The sequence below is a fragment of the Lissotriton vulgaris genome, chromosome 1_2 (assembly GCF_964263255.1).
Source record: "Lissotriton vulgaris chromosome 1_2, aLisVul1.2, whole genome shotgun sequence".
NCBI lineage: Eukaryota > Metazoa > Chordata > Amphibia > Caudata > Salamandridae > Lissotriton > Lissotriton vulgaris.
The window spans coordinates 314354564-314360563 of record NC_141686.1 but is presented as its reverse complement, the minus strand read 5'-3'; positions in this window follow the sequence as shown (position 1 = coordinate 314360563).

Genomic DNA, 6000 nt, shown 5'->3' with positions numbered 1-6000 from the left:
CGGGCTCTGGCCCAGTTGAGTTATATTACACGGGAGGTCATTGGAGGATGTAAGCAGCGGGCGCTGCCCCGGTTGAGTTATATTACACTGGAGTCCATTGGAGGAAGTAAGCAGCGGGCGCTGGCCCAGCTGAGTTATATTACACTGGAGGTCATTGGTGGACGTAAGCAGCGGGCGCTGGCCCAGTTGAGTTATATTACACTGGAGGTCATTGGAGGAAGTAAGCAGCGGGCGCTGGCCCAGTTGAGTTATATTACACTGGAGGTCATTGGAGGAAGTAGGCCCAGATGAGTTATATTACACTGGAGGTCATTGGAGGAAGTAACCCCAGATGAGTTATATTACACTAGAGGTCATTGGAGGCAGTAAGCAGCGGGCGCTGGCCCAGATGAGTTATATTACACTGGAGGTCATTGGAGGAAGTAGGCCCAGATGAGTTATATTACACTGGAGGTCATTGGAGGAAGTAAGCAGCGGGCTCTGGCCCAGTTGAGTTATATTACACTGGAGGTCATTGGAGGAAGTAAGCAGCGGGCTCTGGCCCAGATGAGTTATATTAAACTGGAGGTCATTGGAGGAAGTAAGTAGTGGGTGGTGCCCCAGTTGAGTTATATTACACTGGAGTCCATTGGAGGAAGTAAGCAGCGAGCGAAGCCCCAGATGAGTTATATTACACTAGAGGTCATTGGAGGCAGTAAGCAGCGGGCGCTGGCCCAGATGAGTTATATTACACTGGAGGTCATTGGAGGAAGTAGGCCCAGATGAGTTATATTACACTGGACGTCATTGGAGGAAGTAGCCCCAGATGAGTTATATTACACTAGAGGTCATTGGAGGCAGTAAGCAGCGGGCGCTGGCCCAGATGAGTTATATTACACTGGAGGTCATTGGAGGAAGTAGGCCCAGATGAGTTATATTACACTGGAGGTCATTGGAGGAAGTAAGCAGCGGGCTCTGGCCCAGTTGAGTTATATTACACTGGAGGTCATTGGAGGAAGTAAGCAGCGGGCTCTGGCCCAGATGAGTTATATTAAACTGGAGGTCATTGGAGGAAGTAAGTAGTGGGTGGTGCCCCAGTTGAGTTATATTACACTGGAGTCCATTGGAGGAAGTAAGCAGCGAGCGAAGGCCCAGATGAGTTATATTACACGGGAGGTCATTGGAGGAAGTAAGCAGCGAGCGAAGGCCCAGATGAGTTATATTACACTAGAGTCCATTGGAGGAAGTAAGCAGCGGGCGCTGGCCCAGTTGAGTTATATTACACTGGAGGTCATTGGAGGAAGTAGGCCCAGTTGAGTTATATTACACTGGAGGTCATTGGAGGAAGTAAGCAGCGGGCGCTGGCCCAGTTGAGTTATATTACACTGGAGGTCATTGGTGGACGTAAGCTGCGGGCGCTAGCCCAGATGAGTTATATTACACTGGAGTCCATTGGAGGAAGTAAGCAGCGGGCGCTGGCCCAGTTGAGTTATATTACACTGGAGGTCATTGGAGGAAGTAGGCCCAGTTGAGTTATATTACACTGGAGGTCATTGGAGGAAGTAAGCAGCGGGCGCTGGCCCAGTTGAGTTATATTACACTGGAGGTCATTGGAGGAAGTAAGACGCGGGCGCTGGCCCAGTTGAGTTATATTACACTGGAGGTCATTGGTGGACGTAAGCTGCGGGCGCTGGCCCAGTTGAGTTATATTACACTGGAGGTCATTGGAGGAAGTAGGCCCAGATGAGTTATATTACACTGGAGTCCATTGGAGGAAGTAAGCAGCGGGCGCTGGCCCAGTTGAGTTATATTACACTGGAGGTCATTGGAGGAAGTAGGCCCAGATGAGTTATATTACACTGGAGGTCATTGGAGGAAGTAAGCAGCGGGCGCTGGCCCAGTTGAGTTATATTACACTGGAGGTCATTGGAGGAAGTAGGCCCAGTTGAGTTATATTACACTGGAGGTCATTGGTGGACGTAAGCTGGGGGCGCTGGCCCAGTTGAGTTATATTACACGGGAGGTCATTGGTGGACGTAAGCTGCGGGCGCTGGCCCAGTTGAGTTATATTACACTGGAGTCCATTGGAGGAAGTAAGCAGCGGGCTCTGGCCCAGTTGAGTTATATTACACGGGAGGTCATTGGAGGATGTAAGCAGCGGGCGCTGCCCCGGTTGAGTTATATTACACTGGAGTCCATTGGAGGAAGTAAGCAGCGGGCGCTGGCCCAGCTGAGTTATATTACACTGGAGGTCATTGGAGGATGTAAGCAGCGGGCTCTGGCCCAGTTGAGTTATATTACACTGGAGTCCATTGGAGGAAGTAAGCAGCGGGCTCTGGCCCAGTTGAGTTATATTACACTGGAGTCCATTGGAGGAAGTAAGCAGCGGGCTCTGGCCCAGTTGAGTTATATTACACGGGAGGTCATTGGAGGATGTAAGCAGCGGGCGCTGCCCCGGTTGAGTTATATTACACTGGAGTCCATTGGACGAAGTAAGCAGCGGGCGCTGGCCCAGCTGAGTTATATTACACTGGAGGTCATTGGTGGACGTAAGCTGCGGGCGCTGGCCCAGTTGAGTTATATTACACTGGAGGTCATTGGAGGAAGTAGGCCCAGATGAGTTATATTACACTGGAGGTCATTGGAGGAAGTAGCCCCAGATGAGTTATATTACACTAGAGGTCATTGGAGGCAGTAAGCAGCGGGCGCTGGCCCAGATGAGTTATATTACACTGGAGGTCATTGGAGGAAGTAGGCCCAGATGAGTTATATTACACTGGAGGTCATTGGAGGAAGTAAGCAGCGGGCTCTGGCCCAGTTGAGTTATATTACACGGGAGGTCATTGGTGGACGTAAGCTGCGGGCGCTGGCCCAGTTGAGTTATATTACACTGGAGTCCATTGGAGGAAGTAAGCAGCGGGCGCTGGCCCAGTTGAGTTATATTACACTGGAGGTCATTGGAGGAAGTAGGCCCAGATGAGTTATATTACACTGGAGGTCATTGGAGGAAGTAGCCCCAGATGAGTTATATTACACTAGAGGTCATTGGAGGCAGTAAGCAGCGGGCGCTGGCCCAGATGAGTTATATTACACTGGAGGTCATTGGAGGAAGTAGGCCCAGATGAGTTATATTACACTGGAGGACATTGGAGGAAGTAAGCAGCGGGCTCTGGCCCAGTTGAGTTATATTACACGGGAGGTCATTGGAGGAAGTAAGCAGCGGGCTCTGGCCCAGATGAGTTATATTAAACTGGAGGTCATTGGAGGAAGTAAGTAGTGGGTGGTGCCCCAGTTGAGTTATATTACACTGGAGTCCATTGGAGGAAGTAAGCAGCGAGCGAAGGCCCAGATGAGTTATATTACACGGGAGGTCATTGGAGGAAGTAAGCAGCGAGCGAAGGCCCAGATGAGTTATATTACACTGGAGTCCATTGGAGGAAGTAAGCAGCGGGCGCTGGCCCAGTTGAGTTATATTACACTGGAGGTCATTGGAGGAAGTAGGCCCAGTTGAGTTATATTACACTGGAGGTCATTGGAGGAAGTAAGCAGCGGGCGCTGGCCCAGTTGAGTTATATTACACTGGAGGTCATTGGTGGACGTAAGCTGCGGGCGCTAGCCCAGATGAGTTATATTACACTGGAGTCCATTGGAGGAAGTAAGCAGCGGGCGCTGGCCCAGTTGAGTTATATTACACTGGAGGTCATTGGAGGAAGTAGGCCCAGTTGAGTTATATTACACTGGAGGTATTTGGAGGAAGTAAGCAGCGGGCGCTGGCCCAGTTGAGTTATATTACACTGGAGGTCATTGGAGGAAGTAAGACGCGGGCGCTGGCCCAGTTGAGTTATATTACACTGGAGGTCATTGGTGGATGTAAGCTGCGGGCGCTGGCCCAGTTGAGTTATATTACACTGGAGGTCATTGGAGGAAGTAGGCCCAGATGAGTTATATTACACTGGAGTCCATTGGAGGAAGTAAGCAGCGGGCGCTGGCCCAGTTGAGTTATATTACACTGGAGGTCATTGGAGGAAGTAGGCCCAGATGAGTTATATTACACTGGAGGTCATTGGAGGAAGTAAGCAGCGGGCGCTGGCCCAGTTGAGTTATATTACACTGGAGGTCATTGGAGGAAGTAGGCCCAGTTGAGTTATATTACACTGGAGGTCATTGGTGGACGTAAGCTGGGGGCGCTGGCCCAGTTGAGTTATATTACACGGGAGGTCATTGGTGGACGTAAGCTGCGGGCGCTGGCCCAGTTGAGTTATATTACACTGGAGTCCATTAGAGGAAGTAAGCAGCGGGCTCTGGCCCAGTTGAGTTATATTACACGGGAGGTCATTGGAGGATGTAAGCAGCGGGCGCTGCCCCGGTTGAGTTATATTACACTGGAGTCCATTGGAGGAAGTAAGCAGCGGGCGCTGGCCCAGCTGAGTTATATTACACTGGAGGTCATTGGAGGATGTAAGCAGCGGGCTCTGGCCCAGTTGAGTTATATTACACTGGAGTCCATTGGAGGAAGTAAGCAGCGGGCTCTGGCCCAGTTGAGTTATATTACACTGGAGTCCATTGGAGGAAGTAAGCAGCGGGCTCTGGCCCAGTTGAGTTATATTACACGGGAGGTCATTGGAGGATGTAAGCAGCGGGCGCTGCCCCGGTTGAGTTATATTACAATGGAGTCCATTGGACGAAGTAAGCAGCGGGCGCTGGCCCAGCTGAGTTATATTACACTGGAGGTCATTGGTGGACGTAAGCTGCGGGCGCTGGCCCAGTTGAGTTATATTACACTGGAGGTCATTGGAGGAAGTAGGCCCAGATGAGTTATATTACACTGGAGGTCATTGGAGGAAGTAGCCCCAGATGAGTTATATTACACTAGAGGTCATTGGAGGCAGTAAGCAGCGGGCGCTGGCCCAGATGAGTTATATTACACTGGAGGTCATTGGAGGAAGTAGGCCCAGATGAGTTATATTACACTGGAGGTCATTGGAGGAAGTAAGCAGCGGGCTCTGGCCCAGTTGAGTTATATTACACGGGAGGTCATTGGTGGACGTAAGCTGCGGGCGCTGGCCCAGTTGAGTTATATTACACTGGAGTCCATTGGAGGAAGTAAGCAGCGGGCGCTGGCCCAGTTGAGTTATATTACACTGGAGGTCATTGGAGGAAGTAGGCCCAGATGAGTTATATTACACTGGAGGTCATTGGAGGAAGTAGCCCCAGATGAGTTATATTACACTAGAGGTCATTGGAGGCAGTAAGCAGCGGGCGCTGGCCCAGATGAGTTATATTACACTGGAGGTCATTGGAGGAAGTAGGCCCAGATGAGTTATATTACACTGGAGGACATTGGAGGAAGTAAGCAGCGGGCTCTGGCCCAGTTGAGTTATATTACACGGGAGGTCATTGGTGGACGTAAGCTGCGGGCGCTGGCCCAGTTGAGTTATATTACACTGGAGGTCATTGGAGGAAGTAAGCAGCGGGCGCTGGCCCAGTTGAGTTATATTACACTGGAGGTCATTGGAGGAAGTAGGCCCAGATGAGTTATATTACACTGGAGTCCATTTTAGGAAGTAAGCAGCGGGCTCTGGCCCAGTTGAGTTATATTACACTGGAGGTCATTGGAGGAAGTAGGCCCAGTTGAGTTATATTACACTGGAGGTCATTGGAGGAAGTAGGCCCAGATGAGTTATATTACACTGGAGGTCATTGGAGGAAGTAGGCCCAGATGAGTTATATTACACTGGAGGTCATTGGAGGAAGTAAGCAGCGGGCGCTGGCCCAGATGAGTTATATTACACTGGAAGTCATTGGTGGAAGTAAGCAGCGGGCTCTGGCCCAGTTGAGTTATATTACACCAGAGGCCATTGAAGGAAGTAAGCAGCGGGCTCTGGCCCAGTTGAGTTATATTACAGTGGAAGTCATTGGTGGAAGTAAGCTGCGGGCGCTGGCCCAGCTGAGTTGTATTACACTGGAGGTCATTGGAGGCAGTAAGTAGTGGGCGGTGCCCCAGTTGAGTTATATTACACT